Genomic DNA, 26,643 nt, shown 5'->3' with positions numbered 1-26,643 from the left:
CAAAGAGAACTGAGTTTAATTACCCAAGACAGATGGGTCTTGGATATCATTCACCACGGTTACAGGTTTTATTTCCATACCTTACCACCGTTCAAGGGCATGCCGGATATTCCGCCCCAACACAAATTGGAAGCTCTCAGACAAATATCCATATTGACACAGCTAGGGGCCATACAACCGGTGCCTATGGCAGAAAGGGGCCTAGGATTTTACTCTCGCCTATTCTTAGTACCAAAAAAGGGGAACACGTGGAGACCAATTCTGGATTTGTCTATCCTCAACACCTTTCTGGACATCCCCAAGTTCAAGATGCTGACATTGCAACAGCTTTTACCCCTCCTGAGCAAGGATCACTGGATGGTAACTTTGGATCTCCAAGAGGCTTACCTTCATGTCCCAATCACTCTAGGCTGCAGGAAGTATCTGCGTTTTCGAGCTGGAGATTCACACTATCAATTCTCTGCATTGCCCTTTGGCTTATCCACTGCACCCAGAGTATTCACAAAGGTCCTGGCTCCAGTGATAGCTTTCTTCAGGCGGAAAGGAATACAGATCTACCCTTATTTGGACGATTGCCTGATTCTGGCTCAGGGCAAGGACGAACTTCTACAGCATTTAAAGTATGTGATAACAGTGCTAAGATGCCTAGGGTATTCTGTGAACGAAACAAAGTCCAGTCTAGTACCCTCTCAGGACATGTGCTTTCTGGGTGTGAGACTGAATACAGCAGCCCAGATGGCCTTCTTAACCCCGGACAAACAAAAGAATCTTTCCCTTTACTTCCAACAACTATCACATCAGTCCGGGCTGACTGCAAGGACAGTCCTTCAAGCCTTAGGGTTCATGGCATCTTGTATTCTGGTGCTTCCCAATGCCAAACTGCATATGAGGAAGCTACAATGGTATCTCAAGAATCTATGGACACAGCACTGCCACGATCTGGACACTGTCATTCCAATAATACCTTGCATCCAAAAGGAATTCTTGTGGTGGGCTCAGCAATGTCACCTAAACAAGGGACTTTCTGTGACCCGGCCGGAGGCAAGTCAGATTCTAACAACAGATGCCTCAGACAACGCTTGGGGGGCTCATCTCAATGGAAAATGGATACAGGACAAGTGGCCTGCCAGACTACAGCATCTACATATCAACCTAAAGGAGATGTTAGCAGTCCAGTTTGCATTAACAGCTTTCAAGGAATTACTTCTTCCGGGACAGGTGTTGATTCTAACAGACAACACAACTGTCATGTGGTACATCAACAAGCAAGGGGGTACACATTCTTACCCTCTATGCAGACAAGCAATGATTCTATGGGAAACGGCTCTCAGTCTACAACTGGATCTTCAGGCAAGGTTTCTGCCGGGTGCAGAACTCCTTAGCAGATGTGTTAAGCAGGCAAATCATGGATCCCCACGAGTGGAAACTGGATCCTCAGGTATTTCAGCAATTAACAGTGTCATGGGGAACACCAGACATAGATCTGTTCGCTTCTCCTCTAAACCACCAGCTGCCAAAGTTTTGCACAAAAAGGATACACCAGGCAGCTTGGAAAACGGATGCTCTTTCTTTCAGTTGGAAAAACCTTCATGTATATGCCTTTCCACCACTTCCTCTACTTCTAAAGGTTCTGCTAAAGGTAAGCCAGGACAAACCAAGAATGATCCAGATAGCTCACGATTGGCCCCGACAGCATTGGTACCCACTACTGAGAAATTTAATAAGGAAACCACCGTGGCCCCTGCCTTTGATTCCTCAACTGTTGTCTCAAAAGGACGGTCATTTACTCAATGTCAAGCTTCACTCTCTTCATCTCACAGCATGGCATATCCTGTTTTAGCTCATAGCAGGGCTCAACTTCCTCAACAAGTTTTGAATGTGATTATGGAAGCTAGGAGACCTAGTACAAGGAAAGTGTATGCGGACAAGTGGAAGAGATTTTTGCTTTGGAGTGCAGCAAGGGGTGTGGATGTTTCTGAGCCTGATTTAAGTGTGGCTCTTCTATATCTTACTGAACTATTGGACAAGGGTTTGTCCTTCTCTTCCATTAAAATTCATGCTGCAGCAATTTCAGCTCACTATGACTGTGATCCACCTTTGTTTTCTCATTCCTTGTTCAAGCAATTCCTCAGAGGGGCAAAGAACATAAGACCTCCACGAAGAGCTCCTACTCCAGCTTGGGACCTCAATTATGTGTTGGAAAAGCTCACTCTGCCACCTTTTGAGCCTGCAGCTACGGCTGAGTTAAAATATTTGTCATGGAAGACTGCTTTTTTGTTGGCCATTACCTCTGCAAGAAGGGTTTCTGAATTGCAGGCCCTTATGGCTGTTGAGCCTTTCTTGATCTTCCATAAGGATAGGGTATCTTTACGCACTAACCCTTCCTTTATGCCTAAGGTGGTCTCAAGTGTGTCTTTAAACCAGTCTATTCATTTACCTACCTTTTATGCAGACCCCAAAACAAGGGGAAAAGATCTTGCATACTTTGGGCGTGCACAGACAGTTACGCTACTACTTAGATAGGACTAAGGGTTTCAGGCAGTCGCAACAGTTGTTTGTTTCTTTTGCTTTAGGTACTCAGGGCAAGCCTGTGTCAAAGCAAACTCTTTCTAAATGGATTGGATTTTGCATTTCTTTTTGTTATTCTCAGCATGGCAAGCAGATCCCAACAGGGATCAGACCTCATTCCACTAGGGCTACTGCCACCTCTACAGCCTTTCTAAGGGGAGTGTCAACGAAGGACATTTTGGAAGCAGCTACTTGGAGTTCAGTACATACTTTCTCTAAGCACTACCACCTTCCTCTCTACTCTAAATCTAGGGCTGGGTTTGCCACTGCTATTCTACAGGGCATTTTGACAGCTCCTGCTTCTATTTGATTTGCCATCCTCCCTTACCTCTGCTTTGGGAATCTACCCAAGTGTAAGGACTGCAGCAATGTGAGATGAAGAACATAGTACAGTTTTGTACCTACCATAAATGTAGATGTTCAAGATCCACATTGCTGCAGTCCAATTACCCTCCGTCCCTCTGTGTTTAGGGGTGGTTGTGTGGTTAGGTTAGTACTTTATTAGACAATTGTTAGAAGTTGTACATAGTTTGGGTGTGGGGGTGTTTAGTGTTTGGTAATTTTTTGATTTTACCCTGTTTAGGGTCTTCTGACATCTGGGGCAAGAAAAGACTGAGGATATGACGTCGGTCATGCGCATTTATACCCTGACGTCCTGGCGTCAGTTTAATGCGCCATGACCGGCGTCAGCCATATACTTTGGTATTCGGGCCGACCAAGGACAGCGCTATACCCAAGTGTAAGGACTGCAGCAATGTGGATCTTCGAACATCTACATTTATGGTAGGTACAAAACTGTACTTTTGCAGTTTTTTCCTTCACTAAGCTTATATTTTTCCACCTTCTCTGATCATGGATATCAGTGAGCTTAGCCTCCACTTATTCAAGAGAGATCTTAACATTTTCTGGCTTCTTTCTCATTTCTTCAACCCTTTTGTCTAGTTTTTGCAACTGGTAGGAATGGAAGCTGTAGTTGGCACAATGTAATTCACCCCAGAGTTTGAGTTTGCAGTGAAGTCCTTCAGATTGTTATTCATTTTGTGGATCTATATTGTTGACAGGTCAGGCTTAATTTCCATTCCATCAGTTTCTGCAGTCATCAAGGATGACAGTGACAGGTCCTGCAATAATTTTGTTCGATCTGCTGCAGAATGCTTTGTAGCAGACTAGGAGCCTGAAAGATCAAACTTCTGTTGAGGTTTATATTATTCATTGGATATTCAATCAGATTAATACTTTATTAGGCAGGCAACATGCTGCAGTAGATTCCAGTCAGGTAATTTTTCAGTTTTGGTAGTAAAATTGTATTTAATTGACTGGGGGGTGTACATGCACAAGGCAACCTGCCCTGCCCCTTTCCAAACCAGAAATCACCCTAAAGGGGTCTAGTTGGCATTTTGAAGTAGGATATGTAGAGGTGCTTTGGTTATTTTTAACCATAAAGAGGACATGACAGTGGTTGCTAGGGAGCATATAGATTTTGTAGCAGTGGCAGACAGTGTTGTTGAATATAAGAATGAGAGGAGAGCTTTACCTCAGCTTAGGTGAGATCTAGTAGGTTGTTAAGCTGCTTTTTGTGGTCTGGGTTTTAATTCCCTCAGTATGCACTTTCTCACTAATTGACTCTTAAGTCACTTAACCAGACAGTGCTTTCGTGTTGTCTAAAAAAAAGGTTCTTGCAGATCAGTGCTGTACTAAAAAAAAACTGTATATAAATAGGAAATTGAATAAACCAGGTAGTCTGAGCCATTAAGACTAAATGCTGTGTTATTTGTGGAGCTCCTGAGCCTACAGCATTTAAGTTAAATTTCTCGAGCATGATGGTGTTTTATTGATGCCTCCAGTATACATATCATTTAGTGTTTGTTCTATTATCAAGATAGAGGATAGAAGTGGAACATAGATGACTCTGAATCAATGTCATTTGTACCTGCCTGAGATGAGATGCACTTTGAGTCTGTTAGGAGCATCATAATTAGTTTGTTTGGCTTGTAAGAGTTCAATTTTTAGACTGCTTTTAAGTCACATTATGCCCCCTTTTATTCTCCATAATGGTTTGTTGTCTTTGTGCATTAAGTAATAATGCTGTATGAGATCTGAAAGAGAGAGTTCACCCTTAACTTTTGATTCCATGACAGCTGAAATGACTGATCTTCATAACCAACCATCCTTCCAGTTGAGCCCTGTTGTTGTTTACATTGTTTATGCTGAGCAATGCACTTTAGTCATTTTGACTTGTATATAGTTGTGAGTTGCTATGGAAGGATTAAAGTGGATATTTCCTAGTAAAACCTTTTTTTTGTGTTAACAAGTAAAGCCTAGGGAGTATTTTTGTGAAGATAAGCAGTAATCCTGGGTAGTTTTCGAGAATATGAATTTGTGTATGGAATTGCTTTTGAGTGATGAATGTTTTATTCTATAAATGACATTTAAGAGGTTTGGAAAGTCTTTTATAACACAATAAATTGTTTTTCATCTGTAAAATAGTTGTAAGGGAGCCATTAGTCAAACAGTACCCAAAAGATAAGGGCAAAATTGTAAGCCTAATAAGTACAGCGTAAGTAAATTGGGGCTGTCTTTTAAAATGTCGGCACTTCTAATGTCGAGTGCACACAAGCCAAAAAAAGAGAGAGAGAGATAAAAATGAGGAAAAGAGTGAATCTTGAAGATCGCTCCTTTTTAAACTTCTTTTTTGCAAGGGTGCTTCCCCCAAACTTATATTTACACACTCCAAGATTACAGTGCCTTGGAGAAAAAGGAATAGTCAAGGAAATGGCCATCTCAGACACAATATGTGTAAGTCCATATCTGAAGTAGTTAACTTCATTTGATCATCAACCCGTGTGTTCCGGATCTGAGCCGGCAGCTTACCAAGCTAAAGATCCGAGCTCCAAGCTCCTCCCTCTTACCCATACTACACTGCAACCTCCTTCCAATCCTCAGATCTCGTTTGCCGCGGCTTCGCTAACACGGGATTCTTGTGCTCCAAGCAGGTATGGCTAGTTTGTTTAGCAAACTTGCGATCTGTGTGGTTTGTGTGAGTGTTTAACTAGTTTATCCCTTTCCCTTCTTTATCATCGGGTTTTGCATTCAAAAAAAAAAAAAAATAGTAGTAGTAGTAGAAAAGGAAAGTTTCATAGCTTTCACCCAGTGTAGGCCTCCCCTTCCCGCCCTTGGCTTGTGTGTGTGCTTGGCTAGTTAGCCTAGTTAGTTAGAATATGTCGGAGACACAAAAGCCAACGTTTTCTAAGTGCACAGAGTGTGGCCATAAGCTGTCGCCAGCCGATGGTCACACACTGTGCTTGGTCTGTCTAGGGGTTCCTCATCTTACATCAGGCTGCAAGATATGTGCAGCATTCAACCCCCGGGCCGTGTGGGATTGCAGGACCAAGCTGATTCTGGCGGGTCTTTTACCTGCAGAATCAACTACTTCTTCTGCAGCGTCTTCATCAGCCACAGCTGTGGCTGTACAGCTTTCCGGCCCTCCTCCTTTGTCCGGGACTCCCACTCCCACTTCCAGACAGGGTGAGAGAGAGGCCAGGAAGGAAAAACACAAAGAAAAGTAGAGAGAGAGAGAGAGACAGGGAAAGGGGTCGCAAAGGCAATCAGACTCGGATCCGTCATCCCCCCCCCTGCTAAAGTGATCTCTACTCCAGAAAAAGTTGCTAGGCCATCTTCCCCTCGGCTCCGTTCTCTACGATTCTCCCCAGAGGAGGCGTGACCTGCTTCGAGGTCGTCCTCGCGTTGGCCCTCCCGGCCGGTGTCGGTGGCATCATCAAAATCCACAAGGAGCCTCTCTGAGGCTGACATGGTGATGAGAAGGTACCTGCAAACTCAATTGCAGATGGGAGTGTTGCTAGCTCCCCCTCCAGCCAGAGCAGGGAGTTTGGCTCTGACATTTGCCCCAATAGCTCCTTTTCCAATCCACCCTCGGGTTTTGGAGTCCATGGATCCGAGGAGCCCCGGAGACAGGGGGTCGGCGCCAATGGTTCATCCAACCTCGATGCCGGCCATACCCTCGAGCCTGTCGGATCCACTGTCGGAGCCGAGATCTGAGTGTCAGATCTGAGGTGATGAGTGTGTCGTCTGCCCCGTTGTGGTCGGGGCATACCATCCATTTGGGTCTGGCTGTTCTGGCCTCGGCTCCAATCCCCTCGTCGGATCCTAGGGGCACGGCTACCCACCCAACTAGTTTCAGGGAAGCTGGTTCCCCGTCGGCTTTCAACATTGTGGAGAGGGTTCTCTCTGGAGGATTGAGACCCCTCACTCTTTCCTCGGAGTCCGCCCCTGCTCCCTCACAACTGAGTTTGTCTTCCATCAGCCAGTCGTCCCAAGGACAGCCTGTGTCCGATACGCCCCAGACAGTTCCCCTTGAGGAAAATGAGATGGTTTGTGAGCCCTCCCCGGAGAACCTACCAGAGGTGGCCCCTCACAAATGCCAGTGCAAGAGGAGGCACATGGACTCCCCTGAGTCCCTCACTGAAGATACCGACTTGGAGGAAGGGGAAGGCTCCCCCAGATCGCCCCCCCAAAAGACATCTCCTTCGGAGATGTAATGGAAATTCTTCGCCAGAGGGGGGGCTGGTCCGCCCAAAAAACTTCCTCGGACAAGTTGGTATTTCTGGAGGCATTCACAGGCCCATCTACCTCTTGGGTGCCCCCCTCGGCTGACCCTCTGGTGGACCTCATTACCACCAGAGCTTGGAAGGACCCGGACACTGTACAGCCAATACCCAAATGGCCAGACAAATTATTGAGCACCCATGCTAACAAGCCCACTTGGAGTAAGGGTTCCCCAGTTGATGCTGTGGTGGTGGCGGCCACCAAAAAGGAACTGGCCCAAGGAAGTTCCTCAGTCCATTCTCCAGACGAGGAGTCTAGGGCGATGGATCGTCTTGGAAAGCGGATGTTTGCTTCAGCTACCTTTGCTATAAGGGAGCTGAATTAAATGGTCTGCATAATTAGACTTCAGTGCGACCTTACGAAAGAGTACGTGGAGTCTTCCCTGAAGTCCATTTTGGCCGAGGATAAATGGACATTCTCAGCTCGTATGGCCACTCTCAAGTCTGTTTCGAATACGTCCATGCATCTACTCTCTCTTATGCCACTGAGTGCGCCGCTAGAGCGGCCGGGTCTGGTATTGCCATCAGGCGTCATGCCTGGCTCTGGCTTTGCGATTTTTCGGAACCCTTCAAGGCTTCCTTCACGAATGCCCCTTTTGACGGTTCGAGACTGTTCGGGAAGACTGTTCGAGATATGCTAGTCCAGATCGAGAAAGACGGGAAAATGCTGTCGGCCTTCGGGATCCACTTCTGCAACCCTCAAAGGTCCTTCTCCAGGAACCAGCGAGGGCAGAAGAAGTTGTGGTTCCGGAAGTCTCAGCAGTCCCGGAACGCTCCCGACTCCTCTTCCACTAGAGGCAGAGGGGGACAAGGTGGACGCCGGTCCAGAGGCAGAGACGGACCGAAGAATTTCGGGTCACGTGAACTCTTTTCTGACTGACCCACGCAGCAGCCCTGGGGGATTGCCCGACTGCTCCTCCCTGGAGGCAGTCGGGGGGGGGGCGTTTTTTGAGGCACCTAGTCCAGTGGGAGTCCGTCACGTCAGATCGCTGAATGCTTCAAATATTATCCAGAGGCTATTTTATTCCCTTCATAAACAGTCCCCTATCCACAAGGCGCCTCCCGGATGTCCCACCCGCTCAAAGGGAGGTGGCAGCTTTGGAAATAAAAAAGTTGCTAGACAAAAGAGCAATCCAGCTAGTGCCCCTAGACCAGTCCAGATCAGGCATCTATTCCAGGTTCTTTTTGGTGCCAAAAAAGACAGGAGACCTAACGCTGATCCTCGGCTTATCCACAATGAACCTGTCCATTGCCAAGGAGAAGTTCCTGATGGTCACTTTACAATCCATCCTGCCGTTCTTGCAGGAGGAAGATTGGATGTGCTCGATAGACCTCAAGGATGCGTACTACCATATTCTGATGGACAGGCAATCCAGGAGGTTCCTCCGCTTTCGGCTAGGAGCCAGTCACTACCAGTTCAGGGTCCTACCCTTCGGGCTCACCACAGCCCCCAGGTTGTTTACCAAGATCATGGCAGTTGTAGCGGCCCACCTGAGGCTTCAGGTCTTCCCGTACCTGGACGACTGGCTTCTCACCGCCCCCATCAGGCATCAACTTGTGCTAGCCAGAAATTCCTTTCTTCTGTTGTTGAATTGGCTGGGTATCACAGTAAACCTCAAGAAGTCTTCTCTCCAACCTGTTCAAATTCCAGACTTCATAGGGCAAGAATAGATTCTCTTCAGGCCAGGATATTTTTGACCCCAGACCGGCTTCGGAACCTGTCCCTTCATGTCCTGGTGCTTCTTCAGACTCCTGCAGCCCCAGCGGAGTTGGTCCTGAGAGCCCTAGGGTCCATGGCAGCAGCTATAAATCTGGTTTCTTGTGCATGTCTGCATATGAGACCGTTACAGTGGACGTTACAAGTTCAGTGGTCTCTACTACATCAGTCTCTAGACTTTCTGATTCCTCTAAGCAAAGTGTGCAAAGCTTTTCTCATGTGATGGCTTCAATCCTAGGATCTGCGAGAAGGACGCCCCTTTGTTATGCCTCCGCCCCAAGCTACAATGACCACGGATGCCTCCTGCTTAGGGTGGAGGGGGCATTGCTCGGGCAGGACTATCCAAGGCACGTGGACCCCAACCGAGACCATTCTGCATATCAGTGTTCTAGAGATGAGAGCAGTCCTTTTAGTGTTGCAGGCCCTTCATACCTCTCTTCCTCTGGGAACTATTGCGATCCAGTCAGACCAATATGTCAGTGGTCTGGTAAATCAGCAAACAGGGAAGAACCAGGTCCTATCCACTTTGTTGAGAATCCATGAGAGTGTGAGAATGGGCGATCTCCACCAGCCGTTTTCTGATAGCAACGCACATCCTGAGTCGGTCCAACATTTTGGCATACAAATTGAGTAGGACTATCCTTTCGCCTTAAGAGTGATCTCTGAACCCTTATGTAGCGGAACAGATCTTCCTCAGGTGAGGTCAGCCTTGCTGTAATCTCTTCGCATTGCCATCCAACGCGAAGTGCAGCGAGTTTTTCGCTTTGATTCCCACGAAGGGGGACGTCCCCAGAGACGCTCTTGTCCATGCTTGGCCACCTGGTCTTTATGCGTATCCCCCGCTTCCTATCATGACAAAATTCTTATAGAAAGCTTGTCGGTTGGGGAGCAGGGTTATCCTCATAGCCCCATTCTGGCTTCGTCAAGTTTGGTTCCCTTGCCTATGGTCTCATCTTTTAGCTTCGCCCTGGATTTTGGATCCCATTCCAGATTTCATTCTTCATCCCTTGGGAATTCATCCTCCGAATCTGGACAGCCTCAAGCTCACAACTTGGTTGCTCCAGTTCCATTAGTTGCCAGGACTCCAGGTATCTGTTCCCCAGTTAAATCCATTCTGGTAGCGGCACACAAGTCCTCTACCAGGAAAGTGTACGGTAGTAAATGGAAACGTTTTTCCATTTGGGCTTTTCAGAGAAATCTGGATCCTTTTGCCGCTCCAGTTCCAGCGGTGTTAGACTTTTAGTCCATATTTTAAGTCTGTCTGGCGGCTATAGCCCATTTTCATGTAGGAGAAAATTCAGGTTCTCTAGCTGCTGCCAGAATTTGCAAGACCTTTATTATAGGTACTTTTCTGCTGAGACCTCCTATCAAAAATCCTTCCCCTCCGTGGGATTTGACAATGGTTCTTCAGGCCTTAGTTGCACCCCTGTTTGGGCCTGCTGCATCAGTTGACTTGAAATTCTTGTTGTGGAAGACAGCCTTCCTGGTAGCTATCACTTCAGCCAGGAGAGTGTCGGAGCTTCAAACCCTATGTATGAAACCCCCATACCTAGTTTTTCGTAAAGATAGGGTGTGTCTCAGGGCTAACCCATCTTTTCTTCTTAAAGTTGCTTCAGAGTCTAACATTAATCAGTCTATTAATTTGCCTGTATTTTTCCCTAATTTTCAAAATAAAGGGGAATACAAACTTCATTTGCTGGATGTTCACAGGCAGTTACGTTTTTACTTACATAGGTCCATACCTTTCTGTAAATATGATCAGCTTTTTGCTTCCTTAGCTAAACCCTTTTTAGGGAAACCAGTTTCAAAGGTGACTCTTGCTAAATGGATTTTGCTTTGTATTTTACAAACCTATAAAGAACTTGGATTACCAGAACCAGAAGGGGTTCATGCTCATTCTACCCATTCTATGGCTACTTCTGCTGAATTCTGCTCGAGAGTTTCCATGGATGGCATCTGTTCAGCAGCTACCTGGGCGTCCTCTCACACTTTTATTACTCATTATAAGCTGGATATGGTGTCTAGAGGAAGGGCTTCCTTTGGCTCTGCAGTGCTCCGGAATATCCTTCCTTAAGGGCCTCCCAAGATTTCAGGTAGCTGGGGATTCTGTCCCATAGGTTGATGATCAAATGAAGTTAACTACTTCAGATAAAGAAGTTGTGTACTCACCATAACGTTCCATCTGAGTAGTTAAGACTTCATTTATCAGCAACCTTCCCTCCCTCCTTCCCCCTGACCTGGGTGGTTTATTTCTCTGTTTGAGCTCGACGTTCTGAGTCTGACGAGCCTGGTGTGTGTGTTCGGGTCAGGTTGCTGGTATCTTAGGTTGTTGTGCGTCACGTGTATGGGTGGCAAACTCGATCTGAGGATTGGAAGGAGGTTGCAGTGTAGTATGGGTAAAGGTGAGGACTTGGAGCTCAGATCTTTAGCTTGGTAAGCTGCCGGCTCGGATCCGTATCAGATCCGGGACCCACAGGTTGCTGACAAATGAAGTCTAACTACTCAGATGGAACATTATGGTGAGTACATAACTTCTTTTTTTCAGCAATTCAGTCTCTGTTTCGGGACGTGCTCTTACAGGTTCTGGAATTTCAAAAGGTTAGCACAGAAATGTTTTGTAGCTGTGCCATGTTGAATTGGTTTAGACAAATACAGAATATTCTTGGCAACATCAAGTGGTGGTTTATTTTAATCCTTTCCTAGGAATTTAGAGAAAATATAAGTACCTGTGCTGCCACTGGAGGCATTGTTAAAAAAGATCTCACCAAGAGTTGACTGAAGTAAAAAAAGAAAAGGTAGTGATTATAACTGTCCTTGCTCTCTCAGCACATGTATAATGATGCAGAGAGGATAATGAGCAATAAATATAATAATCTAAGCTGCCTTCGCTGTCATTAGGGCAGACGTGTGATATTGCTGGTGGGATAAAATACATTAGCTACCATATAAGGTGTAGAAGAGGAGATGCTGTTGCATTTCTAATAATCAGTGCTAGAGCAGAGAGCCACTACCGCCTTTGCTGTCTACAAAGTTAAGGAATGTGATTGAAAAAAAAATATTTTGATTGTATTTTTGCTTGTGTCCCCACGTCAAGAATATGAAGGCATAGTAGGGTTTGGTAGAAGGCATTTGGTTGATCAAGTTAGATGCAAGGTAGTAATGTTATTAATTAAGGGAACAAAACTGACTGGGTAACTTGGTGGAAGTGTGAGTTGCTTAGGCGGTATAAATTTAATTATAGGAAGTAGGTTGAATTGGGAGGTAGAGCAGTGAGTGAAGTGAAGGTAAGCACAATTGCAAGGGGAAGTCTGTCTTAAATGCATTTGTTGACTGTGTTTTTGTATTACAACACACAAGAGTAGAATTCTATTGACCATGTAAGTGTGAAGGGTAGCAAATAGTGGCTACAGGGCTGACCTAGAAAACCTTCAAAATTCACATGCATTTGTTTTTAAGGGAGAGAGCTTAGGTACCTGTGACCTAGTCCTGATATAACTTGGAGAGGGGGGTTATGACTTTCGTCCCCTTAGGTCTGACAGGAATTTTTAGGCTCCTTTAGTATGAGTGATTAATTCAAATGCTAAATTAACATTGTGTGTGTCCTCCTTACGGTGTACGTTGTCATTGTGTTCCAGGTAGGAGAAACATGTATGAGTGGTCTGACAATTATTTCTTTTCACTGGTAGTCTAGTATGGGTAGTTGTTGGTGCAGTCCTGGGGTAGGGTCCACAAACATCTTATAAAATAAATGCTAAAAAAAGCAGAGAAGGGAAGACCTTGCTGACGTTTTCTTCCTAACCTTACTTTTTCAGCAAACATAAACCGAATGCTTTGGAGTTTTAGAAGTACATAATGTGCTAAAATGCATGCAGTAATAATCAGGATGGTTGCAGGTGCTGAAGTATGGACTGTCAGATACCATATTAGCAACAAACAACCTCAAATGACAAAAACAGCATTACTTATAAGATAATGTTGTTAGTGGCATACATTAGATAAACTAGTAGAGGCATTTGCCCATGTTATAAATCAGGGCACAGTGAATTTCATAATTTTTAGTGCAGTACTCAAGAGTCCTTCGGGATATTAAGCAGTTACCTTCTCAATGGTGCAGTTAAAAAAAAAAAAAAAAGGCATAAGCATCTAGAGTTAACTTACAGCATGCATAAATGCGAGTCATATTTACAAAAGTAATGAAATTCAGCTACTTGTTAAATATTTGGAATCAAACCTCATACATTGGCTGACTCAACTTATTCTTCCTCCCTTTAAACAAGCTTTTTCTTGTGTTTTAAAATTCTTATCTTGGAAAACAATTTTTCTTGTGGCCATTACATCTGCCTGCAGTGTGTCAGAACTTCAAGCATTATCCATCAGAGCACCCTACATGATCTTCCATGCTGATAGAGTATTTCTCAGAACAAACCCCTCATTTTTACCTAAAGTCTGTTCTGAGTCAAATATCAATCAGGTCATTGAACTACCAGTGTTCTTCCCCAACCACTCTAACAAATTGGAATATATGCTGCACAAACTTGATGTTCACAGGCAGCTCAGATTTTATCTTGACAGAACAAAGGATATTAGGAAATCAGATCAACTTTTTGTATCCATTTCAGAAGTAAGAAAAGGCAGTCCAGTGGCTAAAACAACCTTATCTAAATGGTTATCCGATTGTATATCCTTTGTGTATGAAAATGCGAACATGCCTTTAACGCACAAACCAAAAGCTCATTCTACCAGAGCTGTCTACCTCTTCTGCTTTTCAAGCTAAAGTGTGCCCCTTGATGATATTTGCACTGCAGCCACTTGGTCTAAGCCTCATACCTTTATCACACATTACAAAGTAGATAAAGCTTCTAGGGACAGGTCTTCCTTTGGTTCTATGGTACTGAAGAACATACTCCCATGAGCCACCCAGGTTTGAGGGTGCTAGGGACGCTACCCATCAGTGAGAATAAACGGCAAGATTTAACAACTTCACATATAGAAGTTATGTACTTACCATAACGTTCCATGTGAGTTGTTTATCTCTGCTTTATTGTCACGTCCCTCCCTCCTTCCCCTTCATGGCTGACTGTTGACTTAGAGGCTAGTGCCATCCTGGTTATTCAATATTTCTTATTTCCCTTTGGGAACTGTTCTTCGTAGATATATATAAGAGAGTATGTATAGGTTGTATATATATGTATAGACTATTATTCGCAGCAAACAAGATCTGAGGTAATTCCAGCAGTGCATTGTGGGATAAGGGGCTGGTCTCGAGCTACTGGCAAACCTTGAGCTTGCTATTGGCTGTGTCGGAGCTGAAGATTGGCTCCGAACCCATCAGTGAGAATAAAGGCGAGATAAACAACTCACATGGAACATTATAGTAAGTACATAACTTCTATTTTACTGGGCCTCTCAACGCGATATTGAGCCCTGTGTTGCCCCACTTGATATGGTTCTGGAATTTCTCACAACGATTTTTCAGGAAGGTGCTGCAGCGGCCACTGTTAGAGTTCAGTTGGCCGCTATATCTAATTTTCACTTGGGGATTGAAGGATCTAATCTTATGTCACACAGATTATGTAAAGCCTTTTTGAAAGGGACTCATCACCTAGGGCCACCCAGCAGACAACCAGTTGTACCATGGAACCTAAATTTAATATTATCTCAGTTGATGCTTCCCCCCTTTGAGCCTGCATCCTCTTGCCCCTTGAAATTCGTATCATGCAAAACATTATTTTTGGTGGCTATCACTTCAGCTTGTAGAGTTTCTGAACTTCAAGCTCTTTCTATTCGGCCCCCTTACTTGGCATATTTTCCTGATAGAGTATCTCTCAGGACAAATCCCTCTTTTCTCTCGAAGGTCTGCTCCGAAACTAATGTGAATCAGTCTGTTGAGTTGCCCACTTTTTTTAGACATCATTCTAACAAACTGGAGTATATGCTGCATAAACTTGATGTCCACAGACAGTTGAGATTTTACTTGGACAGAACAAAGGATTTTAGAAAATCTGAACAGCTTTTTGTCTTCTACGCTGATAACAAAAAAGGGCTATCTGTGTCTAAAGTTACCTTGTCTAAATGGTAATCAGATTGCATAAAGTTTCTGTACTCTTCAACTAATCAGACCTTAGAATACAAGGTGAAAGCTCATTCCACTAGGGCGCTATCCACATCTCTAGCTCACGCAGCTCGTTTGCCTTTGGACACCATTTGTGCAGCTGCCACTTAGTCAAAACCACATGCGTTTACCACTCATTATAAAGTGGAGAGGGCCTCCAGGTACAGAAGAATGTACTCTCATGAGTCACCCAGGGTTTGGGTGCTTGAGACGCTACCCACGTGTAAGAACAAATGGCAAGATTGAACAACTTCACATAAAGAAGTTATGTTCTTACCATAACGTTCCTTGTGAGTTGTTCATCTCGCCTTTGTTCTTACATTTCCCACCCACCATCCCCCTCCGGGTTCTTGAAGACCGGTTATGACTGGAGGTCTGGTTGGGTTTCTCTGCTGTCCTTTCCTTCTACCAGACGTTCTTCCTGTGGTTAAATGTGTGTGTGTGTGTATATATATATATATATATATATATATATATATATATATCTATATATGTTTTTTATATATACACATATTGACATTTAGGGTATGTTAGGCGGTTCCTTTGTTGCTGGATTCAGCAAACTACATCTGAGGGTTAGTCAGAGAGCATCATGGGATAGGTGCTGTGCCTCGAGCTACTGAAAGATCTTGAGCTTGGAAAGCGGCCGAATTGGTGCCGATGGATCAGCTCCGTACCCACGTGTAAGAACAAAGGTGAGATGAACAACTCACATGGAATGTTATGGTAAGAACATAACTTCTTTTTAGTTAGCCTGGGGGTTTCTGCTAGCATTAAAATCTGTGTTGGTTACATTTCTAGTAATCATTTTAATCGGAGTTGCTGGCTACTGAGACTTGACTGCATATATCAACTGGACACAAGCTGATTTAAGTATACTTTTCTCTGCACTTATTTAAGATTTGAGTCAGTAAATATTGTGCGTCTTTGATTCAGTAAATATTGTCTCTCTGCAGTTAGTTCCCCCCCCCCATCCCTGTTTCCTGTTTCCTGTTGTGGTGTTAATCTTGGTGGCTTTGGAATTGCCCTCCCCTGCTGTAAATCTGTTTTTGCACACTCCTCCTGGTCCCATCTCATTTGCTCACTCAACTGTGTTCAGTGAGATCATATTTTGATTTCAGATACTCCCACCAGTCCCATCTCCTCTGCGGTGTACAGAGAGAACAGTTGGGAAGGACATTCCCCTATAGTATCTTAATCTGCTCCGTTTCCTCCCTCTCAAAAAAAAAAAAATAAAAAATTTGCACTTAATCTGCTTTTCTGTGTTTGTGTTTCTTCCTACTTTATTACCTTATTTTGCTTTTGCCTCTTCTTAAAAGTACTCAATTTAATTTATTCTGCTGCCTTTATTACTGCTTGTTAGTAGCCTGATTAAATTGCAACTGTTATTCTAAGGCCCTTGGTTTAAGCATTTGGGCTTCAAACCAGTTGTTTTACATTAAGAAGGTTTGTGGTCTGTACTGTTGTGGCAGGACAGGTAGCGTACATCCTTCTAAGTTGGGAACTGCTGATTGAAGGCTCAGTGTCGGTTATTCTAAAAGTGTATTAGTTCTGGGTTAAGCACTTGGGCTTCAGGCCAGTTATTTTACATTAAGAAGGTTTGTGGTCTGCACTCTTGTGGGAGGAGAGGCTAGATTCTGCCCTTCTGAGCTGGGAATTTCTGGTTAAAGGCTTACTGCACATGCTTACTTGAACTGTTTCTTACTGAAATCGGTACGCCTTGTTTGCTGTAGCATAGACTAGATTCAGGCCGGCTGGATCTAGCTTTGTTTGTATAACTTGTGCACTGATCCAGGCCATCTTTATTGGAGAAGGTTTCTCTGTACCCTAGTGGCAGAACTGTGCAGTTAGAACTTGTCTGAAGACTGCTGGAACGGGGCTCAGTTTTGAGCTTTTTAACAGGTTAATTGGGTAAAGTGTTGATGTTCATCGTGTTTCACTGTTGCCATCATTACTCTTGGGTTATCCTGCTGGCAGGCTACCCGCAGTCGGCCAGAATTCTAAAGTCTAGGTCCGGCGTCGGTTGTTGTCTCCTCTTCCCTGATGTCAGTGCGCCAGGGGTATAAAAGATGCAGCCAAAGCCATTTTCTCCAGTCTTTCTTGCCGTGCGGTGCCCGAAGCAAAAGCAGTTCACAAGTGCCGGTCGGCCGACTCCCGCAATTTTCAAATCCAAATTTCAGAACCAAAGTCTTCATTAAAGCTAAGTACCTTGTTGGGGAACCTTTTTTCTTCCTCCAGACCGATGTCAGAAAAAGTTAACAATTGTATTTCTTGTGGGAAGCAAATACCTCATAAGGATTTTCACTCTTACTGTATTCCTTGCCTAGGCCCTGATCACAACTTTGCTAGCTGTCGGCTTTGTGCTAGATTTAACCAACGCACTATTAAGCGTCGGTTCGTTTTTGCATTTCATTACTGTGGCTGAAGATTTAATTATATAATGCCGTTGGAACAGCTGACGACCGGAGTTTACAAAAAACGCAAGGACAAGGAAAAGGATAGGCATCCGAGGTCCAAAACCAACGACGAGGCCTCCGTTAGGCCAGTCGCCGGTTTTCAGTGAGGCGCTTTCGCAGCCCCTGGCGCCCGCTACCTCAGAGCCACAGGCCGCTTCCGACTCCCACGTGGAGCCGACTGGGCCTCTGGATACTCAAGGTATTGGACACTCGGAAATCATTCTCTCAGATGGGTCCGGAGCCACTGAGCAGGCATCGGCTTCTGAGGGTGTCTTCAGACCTACACAACTATATGTTAAGCCATCTTCAGCTTCAAAGACAAAGACTAAAGCAGCTCTAAAGACAAAGAAACAAGTACAGCATTCTCCTACTCAGACTTCCATGCCTAAAAAACAGATGCTTAAAATGGCCAAAGACCAAATTACTTTGATCAGGGGTTCCCATCCCCCTACTATAAGAGGCCTAGGCAACAGACAGTATATGATTCTTCTGATCAGGTTTCTATTTCCTCTGATTCCTCCTCTTAACAGGATTATTCCATGCTTCCCTATGAGGACTCTGATGCTGAAGAATCCATTCCCTCAGCCTCTCCTCCTGAGGATTATTCTTTTGGGGAAACCCTGCATGCCATGAGAGAGCATTTCCACTGGGAGAGACAAGATTATTCTGAATCTAAGAAAAGGCTCAGAGACTTTATGCTACTTCCTCAGCACTGACCCCGTGCTATTCCACCTGTTCTAGACATTGTAGATGTATTTTCAGAGTCCGGCCTGTCCCCTGACTCTTTACCCCCTGCACCTGCTAAGCCAGACAGATACTACAGGGTCCCGGATTCTCATAAATTCCTATATAAAAGCCCAGCTGCTGACCCAGAAACTATATCTCAGGGTCCCAAAGGGGTCAAAGCTTCCACTGCAAAAAATCCTGTCCCCTCTGATAGGAATTCTAGGGCTCTGGACAGATGGGGGAAAAAGTTTACACTTCTGTTAACTTGGCTGTAAGGGCTTTAAATTGTCAGTTTCATATGCTTAAATATCAGCAATATTTAATGTCACTGCTTAAGCAGAAATTGTTGACAAATACTGAATGTTCAGAGAATAAGGAAATGCAGGATTTATTGCATGCAGCTGAACAAGTGAGAAAGCATACTTTGCAATGTGGTTATGATTCACTGGAGGCCTCTTGCAGGGCCGCTGTTACAGGTTCTGTTATTAGAAGGCATGCTTGGTTAAAGGAACAGAATCTGCCTGATCATGTTAAAGCAAAATTATTAGATGCACCATTATAGCATGATACTTTGTTTAGTACTAAAGCAGAAGAGGTGTTGAAAAAAATGGAGGATAAAGAAAATCCATGCAGACAGTTAAGGATTTCTTACAGGTACAGCCACCCAGATTTAGCAGGAACTGGCCTTCAAAAAATTGGTCCTTTCCAGTGTCAGACAGACCGCAAAGAGGCAGATACGTCCCAGAGGCAGGTCTCAGCCCCAAGGCTCATACAGGCCTAAACAATGGGGTGCTCCTACCTCCAAAAGCGGAGAAGACAAATCACAACCGTACAGGAAACAGTCCCAAGGTCAAAAGGTATGCCAGACCTGCCACACAATCAATGGGTAGAGGCACAAAAGCAAATTACAGCCCTTATTGACATGAGGGCCATTCAACAAGTACCGCAACAAGAGCAGGGGCAAGGATTTTACTCCAGACTTTTCTTCGTGCCCAGAAAGGACAAAACCTAGAGAACAATACTGGACCTGTCTATACTAAATACGTTTCTGGAAGTTCCAAAATTCAAGATGTTGACTCTACAGCAGCTACTGCCCATGCTGGGCAAGAAGGCTTGGCTCGTAACTTTGGACCTAAAAGAAGCATATCTGCATGTTCCAATCAAACAATCTTGCAGAAGATACCTCAGATTCATAGCTGGCTCAATGCACTACCAATTCTCTGCACTGCCCTTTGGCTTATGTACTGCGCCCAGGGTCTTCACAAAATGCCTGGCACCAGTAATCGCGTTTTGTAGACAAAGAGGAATTCAAATATATCCCTACTTGGACGACTGCCTTATTCAAGCAGAGAACAAAGACATTCTTTTAACGCATCTGGCGTTTGTAAAAAGATTACTAATTGGCCTAGGTACACAGTAAACGAAAATCAATCAAAACTAGTGCCCTCTCAAGAGATAATATTCCTGGGTGCAAGCTTAAGTACAACTGCCCAGATGGCTTATCTCACGCCAGACAAACAAAAACAACTGACTTCTTACTTCAAAAAATTGGCAACAAAGACCCACTTATCTGCAAGGAAAATCCTGCAGGCCTTGGGTTTCATGGCATCCTGCATTCTACTAATTCCATATGCTAGACTGCATATGAGGAAACTACAGTGGTATCTAAAAAGTGTTTGGACTCAGCATTGCCACAGCCTGGAGACAGTAATTACACTCATTCCCTGCCTGCAACAGGAGTTTCAATGGTGGGCAAGAGGCCTGTCACCACGACAAGGGTTTGCCATTCAGTTTACCCACAGCCAGACAGACACTGACAACGGATGCATCAGGTTATGCCTGGGGGGCCCATATGGCAAGAAAATGTATTCAGGGCACATGGCCTGCAAGCCAGATGCATCTTCACATCAATCAAAAAGAGATGCTAGCTGTTCAAAATGCCCTGACAGCTTTCAAGGATCTCCTTCATCCAGGACAGCTACTGATAAAGACAGACAATACTACGGTCATGTGGTACATAAACAAGCAGGGAGGTACACATTCCTACCCCCTCTGCAGACAAGCAATGACCTTATGGGACACAGCATTGACTTAGCAAGTTCACCTGCAAGCACAATTCCTGCCAGGAAAAACAAATACTCTGGCAGACGAACTAAGCAAAAATCTCATGGATCCCCACGAATGGAAACTGGATCCACAAGTCTTCAGCATGATAACAAAGAAATGGGGATGCCCAGACATAGATCTATTTGCCTCCCCTCACAACTGCCAATTGCAGAGATTTTGTGCAAGGATTTATCACAAGCAAGCATGGAGAGTGGACGCCCTATCCTTCAGCTGGAAAAATCTAACAGTATATGCCTTTCCTCCACTGCCTCTCCTTCCCAGGGTACTCCTAAAGGTCAGACAAGAGAAGCCAAAAATGATACTGATTGCACCAGACTGGCCACACCAGCACTGGTACCCAATCCTAAAGAGCTTGTCTCAAGGTCCAGCATGGATATTGCCTCTAACTTCTCACTTGCTGACCCAACAAAACAATCGGATCCTGCACAGCCAACTCAGGACCTTAAATCTAGCAGCATGGCGGATAATGTAGCCATTCAGAACACTCCTCTTTCAAAAGCTGTTATGGATGTTATCTTGGAGGCCAGGAGGCCCAGTACCAGAAAATCTTATGCAGATAAATCGAAGAGATTCTGTGCTTGGAATCAGGAACAAGGCATTGACACGTGTGTACCAAATATCCCTCAGATTTTACAATACCTAACTGAGATGCTGAACAAAGGCCTTTCTTTCTCATCAATTAAGATTCATGCCTCTGCCATTTCAGCCCATTACAATACGGAACCACCTATCTTTTCTCATCCTTTAATAAGGCAGTACCTCAGAGGGGCCAAAAACATCAGGCCTCCAAGGAGAGCACCGGTTCCGGCATGGGACCTCAATTATGTTTTGGAAAAACTCACATTGCCTCCTTTTGATCCAGCCTCAACAGCGGATATAAAATTCTTATCCTGGAAAACAGCTGTGCTCCTAGCAATAACCTCTGCCAGACGAGTCACAGAGTTACAAGTACTCATGGCTGTGGAACCTTTTATCATTTTTCATCCAGACAGGGTTTTTCTGAGGACAAACGCAACATTTATGCCTAAGGTGGTGTCCAATGTGGCCCCCAAGCAAACCATTCACTTGCCTACCTTTTATCCAAACCCACAGAACAAGGGTGAGAAAATTCTGCTTTCTTTGGACATACACGGGCAGTTACGCTTTTACTTGCACAGAACTAAAGCTTTCAGAAAGACTGAGCAACTTTGTGTCATATGCTGCAGGATCACAAGGAAAGGCCATCTCAAAACAGACTGTTTCTAAATGGATAGGCCATTGCATCTGTTTCTGCTATTTTCAACATGGCAAATCAGTGCCTAAGGGCATTAGGCCTCATTCTACTAGAGCAGCAGCCACTTCAGCAGCCTTCCTCAGAAGAGTACCAACCAAAGACATCTTAGAGGCTGCAACTTGGAGTTCAGTGCACACTTTCACAAAGCACTACCACTTACCTCTTTACTCTAAATCCAGAGCAGGCTTTGCCACTGCAGTTCTGCAGGGCCTCATAGCCTCTCCTAATCCTATTTAGCCCAGCCACCCATCCTCAGCTTTGGGATTCAACCCAAGAGTAATGACTGCAAAAGTGAAACACGATGAACATAGTACAGTTGTGTACCTAACATAAATGTAGATGTTTGAGTGTATTCACTGTTGCAGTCCAGGTTACCCACCCACCATCCCCCATTTCTTTGCTGGGACTTATCTGTACTTCTCTATCCTATACAACCTATGTGGTGTATTTGCTTGTAGATGAAGGAAATGTTATTTTTGTGCATGCATACTTATTGGCATATTTTTTTCAGCCTACCAATCTGGGGGCACCTGACATCTAGGGCAAGAAAAACTGAAGAAAATCGCGTCGGCTGCATTTTTTATACCCCTGGCGCACTGACGTCAAGGAAGAGGCGACAGCAACCGACGCCAGACCTAGACTTTGGAATTCTGGCCGATTGCGGGTAGCCTGCCAGCAGGATAACCCAAGAGTAATGACTGCAACAGTGAATACACTCGAACATCTACATTTATGGTAGGTACACAACTGTACTTTTTGATTGCATCTGCTTTACTTTCTGGAAAAAAAAACCAAAAAACTAAAAAAATACTTGTTTCCCACCTTTCTGAACTAGTATAGTCCAGTTTTCAGGTTATTGCTGAATCCAGGGCTGTGGTACAAGTTTCTGTGCTGCCCATAACTTTCTTGGATACAAGGAAATTTCTCTCTTCACCTGTGAGAGAGCGGAGCTTTGAGCAGCTTATCTGTCCCTAGAGGAGTGGTTTCAGCCTAGAAGTTAGTCGTTTATTGGCCATTTTTGGCTAATTTCTATATCTTTCACTTACCTGCTATAAAAACTGCATTTGCGCAGTTTTTGCCCTTGTATTTCGCTCAGCAAGTGCCTTCCAGGTGTTCTGCAGAGTCTACAGCAGCAGAGAGACAAAAGAGTGACTTTGGAGTGATTAAGTATCATTTTTCTGCTTTTCTTGCTGTCTTAACTAATTCTGCCTAAAGCACCAGTTTTTTTTAGCGAATCTGTGATTTAAAAAGTTTGTTATTGCTACATATTGCACTTATTTGCTGCCTGCACTTGAATTAAGTCATTTTTGTGTTTAAATAATCTGTTTAACTGTTGTAGGCTACACACTAAAGTGTGATCGCCTTTTCTGTGCATTTAAAGTGTTGTTTTGATTGTATCTACTCTATTTTCTGAAAAAAATATATATACTTGTTACCCACCTTTCTGAACTAGTATAGTCCAGTTTTCAGGTTATTGTTGAATCCAGTGATGAGTTACAAGTTTCTGTCTTGCCCATACCTTACTTGGATAGAAGGAAGTTTCTCTGTTCACCTGTGAGAGAGGGGAGCTTTGAGCAGCCTATCTGTCCCTGGAGGAGTGGTTTCAGCCCAGATGTTAGTAGTTTATCAGCAATTGTGGGCTAATTTCTATCACTTTACTGCTATAAAAACCACATTTGTGCGATTTTGTGCTCCGGGCAGTGCCGTTAAACTATTCTCAGCTCCACAAAGTGTACTCTTCAATTTTTCCCTTGAACTAGACAAAACTTCAACTTTAGCACTCGAACCATTCATTTCACAGTCAAGCACTTGCTTAAAACTCATAGCAAGCACTAATTAACACTAGCACTAGTCCCCTCTATACTGTCCAGAAGGACAAGGCTCTCTATTCATCCCCACCAGTCAATCAGAAAAACAGCTTACTCTACCTATTCAGGCATGTCCAAAGGGCAGTTTCCGGTGTACTCTCCAGTCCAACTGGTGAATCTGGGCATTTTGAGGCAACGTTACAACTGCCTCATGTACACAGACAACCCTCTTCTCCTACCACCAAACAGTAATATATGCGAGAGATGCAGTTATACAGCCAAACTGGAGGCAAAGCTCTCTCAACCCAAGACTGGAACTGACAGTCAAGAGGAGAAGGGTAATACTTGCAACACACCACTAGTCTCACATAGACCTAATAAACCAACACCGGCAAATAACAAACATGAATACATGAAAACATACTTGGAGGCTCTAAATAAAAATCTGCAAAAGCAACAGAGAGACCTCCAAAGCAGACATCCAAGCCACCTTCACTCCCCGTCACCAACCATGAAACACATACTTCACATAATCAGTGTGCCACGCAATCACAGCCCTTAACGCAAAATAACATACCCAACACACTAGTAATAGCCGACTCTATAGTCAGGCACACTGACGTCCCACTAACTAGGCTGGACAAGGAGAGGGTTACATTTAGCTGCCTGTCAGGTGCCAGGATCCGCCACATAACACAAGCACTCGGGTCACTCCAGAACAAGTACAAATACAGCTCTGTCATTGTCCATGTTGGTGTGAATGACCTGAGGTGTAGCTCCCTGGACTACATGAAAAGAGACATGGAAGAGCTCTCTGATCATGTAACCCAGCCCGGTATGACCCTGACCCTGAGTAGCATCCTGCCCTCACCAAGAATGATGCCACAGTATAAAGAAAAAATGATCAATTTCAACAATTGGCTAAGTTTCTGGTGTCATTCAAAGGGGATCCAGTATCTGTCCGCCTGGGATGACATGCTCGACAAGCCACGTTGCTTTGCAAGAGATGGCTTGTACCTGTCACCCTTAGGCTTTCGAATACTGGCCAAGGCTCTTGCCACCCCCATAGTGCCTTTTTTAAGCTAGGCTCAAAAGACAAACCCACCACCATAAATAGCACAAGTAACCAAAAACTGAGGGTAATGCTACTCATCGCCAGAAGTCTAAACCTCAAAATGCACGCACTCGAGGCACTCCTCAGTATGGAGAACATTGACATCTGTACAGTAACAGAAACCTGGTTTAAGGCTCCTGAGAGAACCCCAGCACTACTAGGCTATAACTCGTACCATACCTTTCGGCCACAGAACCAGGACCAAAACACAAAAGGCGGGGGTGTATCCATATTCATCAAGGATACCCACACCTCCGGGTTAGTGGCGCAGCACAATGCATCAGAGATCATCCATGTGCAACTAACAACGGGCAAAACTGCAATCCAAATTGTAGCTTGCTACAGATCACCCACCATGGCCCAGGACCCCTATTCCGCATTTTTGGAGACACTGGGAAATATGAAGGTCCTACCAAACACCCTAATACTGAGTGATTTCAATTACCCAAATATAAACTGGGAGAACTACTCAAGTACTAACTCCCTTGCCCAACGCTTCCTAGAATTTATAAACTCGAACGCCCTGGATCCAACTGGTCAACACCCCCACCAGAGGGAACAACATATTGGACCTGGTCATCACCAACATGGGCGACCGGTGTTCCACACCGGAGGTCAACCCCTCGGTGGTTAGGTCAGACCATAGACTAATCACTCCGGATATCCACATTCCGGCCCCACCCCCAATCAAGGAAATCACCATGAAAAGCAAAAAGCAAACTTCACATTACTTAAGACCGAGGTGGAAAGGTTCACAGTCCCCATGCGAAAGGACAATGCTGTCCAAGCTGCTGAAACCTTTACAAAGGCACTCTATGAGCATCTGCAGGAATTCATGGATCGTGCTATCCCAAGTAAAATCAAGACTCACTCCGCCAAGAAAAGGAAACCAGTCTGGTAGATCCCTGCCATAAACAAGCTATACAACAGAAGGATGAAACTAGTACAGAAAAGAGTAAAATCCCAAGAATGAAAGACATCCCTGATCAGTATCAGCAAGAAACTACAATCCCCCATTAAATCACCCAAGGCTAGTTTTGAAAGAAAAATTGCCAATGACTCCAAAGATAACCACAAAGCCGCCTTTAGCTATGTCAAGAACCTAAGTGGAAACTCTCAGATCTGCTCTGAGTTAGTGCAGAATGGCACAAAATACACTGAACCGACTGATATTGCCAACATTCTAGCAGATGGGTTTAGTGCAAACTTCACCCCCCTCTCACCCCCTAAAGGTCTCATACCAGAAGTATGTAGGGTTCCATCAATCACCGACACACAGGTTAAAACAGCCCTATCCAAAGCCAAAAACACAGCTTCTGTGGGACCGGACAGTGTCCCAGGCTGTGTCTTACAAGAGCTCCAAAATGAACTAACCCCTCACCTAAACACACTGTTCAAACTCAGCCTCTCTACAGGCTACGTATCCACAGAGTGGTGCACAGCAACAGTTATCCCACTCCACAAAGGTGGAGCCACAATGTACCTCGGGAACTATCGCCCTATAAGTCTGACTAGCCTGGTCTGCAAGGCTATGGAATGCATCATTAACAGAGACATTAGGAACCTCCAAACCTTGGACCCTACCCAGTTTGGCTTTAAGGGCAGATCATGCCTCCTAAACCTGGTGGACTTCTTTGAGACGGTTACCAAGGCATTAGACGAGAGAAAGGAGGTCCACACAGCCTACCTAGACCTCGCAAAGGCTTTCGACACCATTCCCCATTCTAGTATTATAGACAAGCTCACCAGCTTGAACATAAACCCTACATCACGAGATGGGTTGCCAACTGGCTCATGAATAGAACCAACATGGTGAGAGTTGCAGGCTTTACGTCCAGCTCTAAACCGGTTGCAAGTGACGTCCCCCAGGGCTCAGTCCTAGGACCCCTCCTGTTCGGTATATACTTCTCAGAGGTACAGGCAAGCATAGGAGGACTGTGGCTGACCAAGTTCGCAGACGACTGCAAACTAGGGGACATAATTGATTCTCCGGCTGATACAGACACCCTCCAGATGGGTCTCACTGAGACGGATACCTGGTGTCAAAATCATGGCCTCAAGCTAAATGCCAAAAAGTGCATAGTCGTCCCCTTTGGAAAAAACAAAGTATCCGTGAACTA

General features: G+C 44.6%; 1 protein-coding gene across 1 annotated transcript in view; it reads left to right on the top strand.

Moving 5' to 3' along the window:
• The window catches only part of CMTR1 (cap methyltransferase 1), a 2,799,821-nt gene that overhangs the window by 927,622 nt on the left and 1,845,556 nt on the right, over nt 1–26,643 (top strand). The gene's annotated exons all lie outside the window — the stretch shown is intronic.

This window comes from Protopterus annectens, chromosome 1.part0 (assembly GCF_019279795.1).
Source record: "Protopterus annectens isolate FY-2018-M chromosome 1.part0, PAN1.0, whole genome shotgun sequence".
Lineage (NCBI taxonomy): Eukaryota > Metazoa > Chordata > Ceratodontiformes > Protopteridae > Protopterus > Protopterus annectens.
This window is presented reverse-complemented; position numbering and strand designations above follow the sequence as displayed.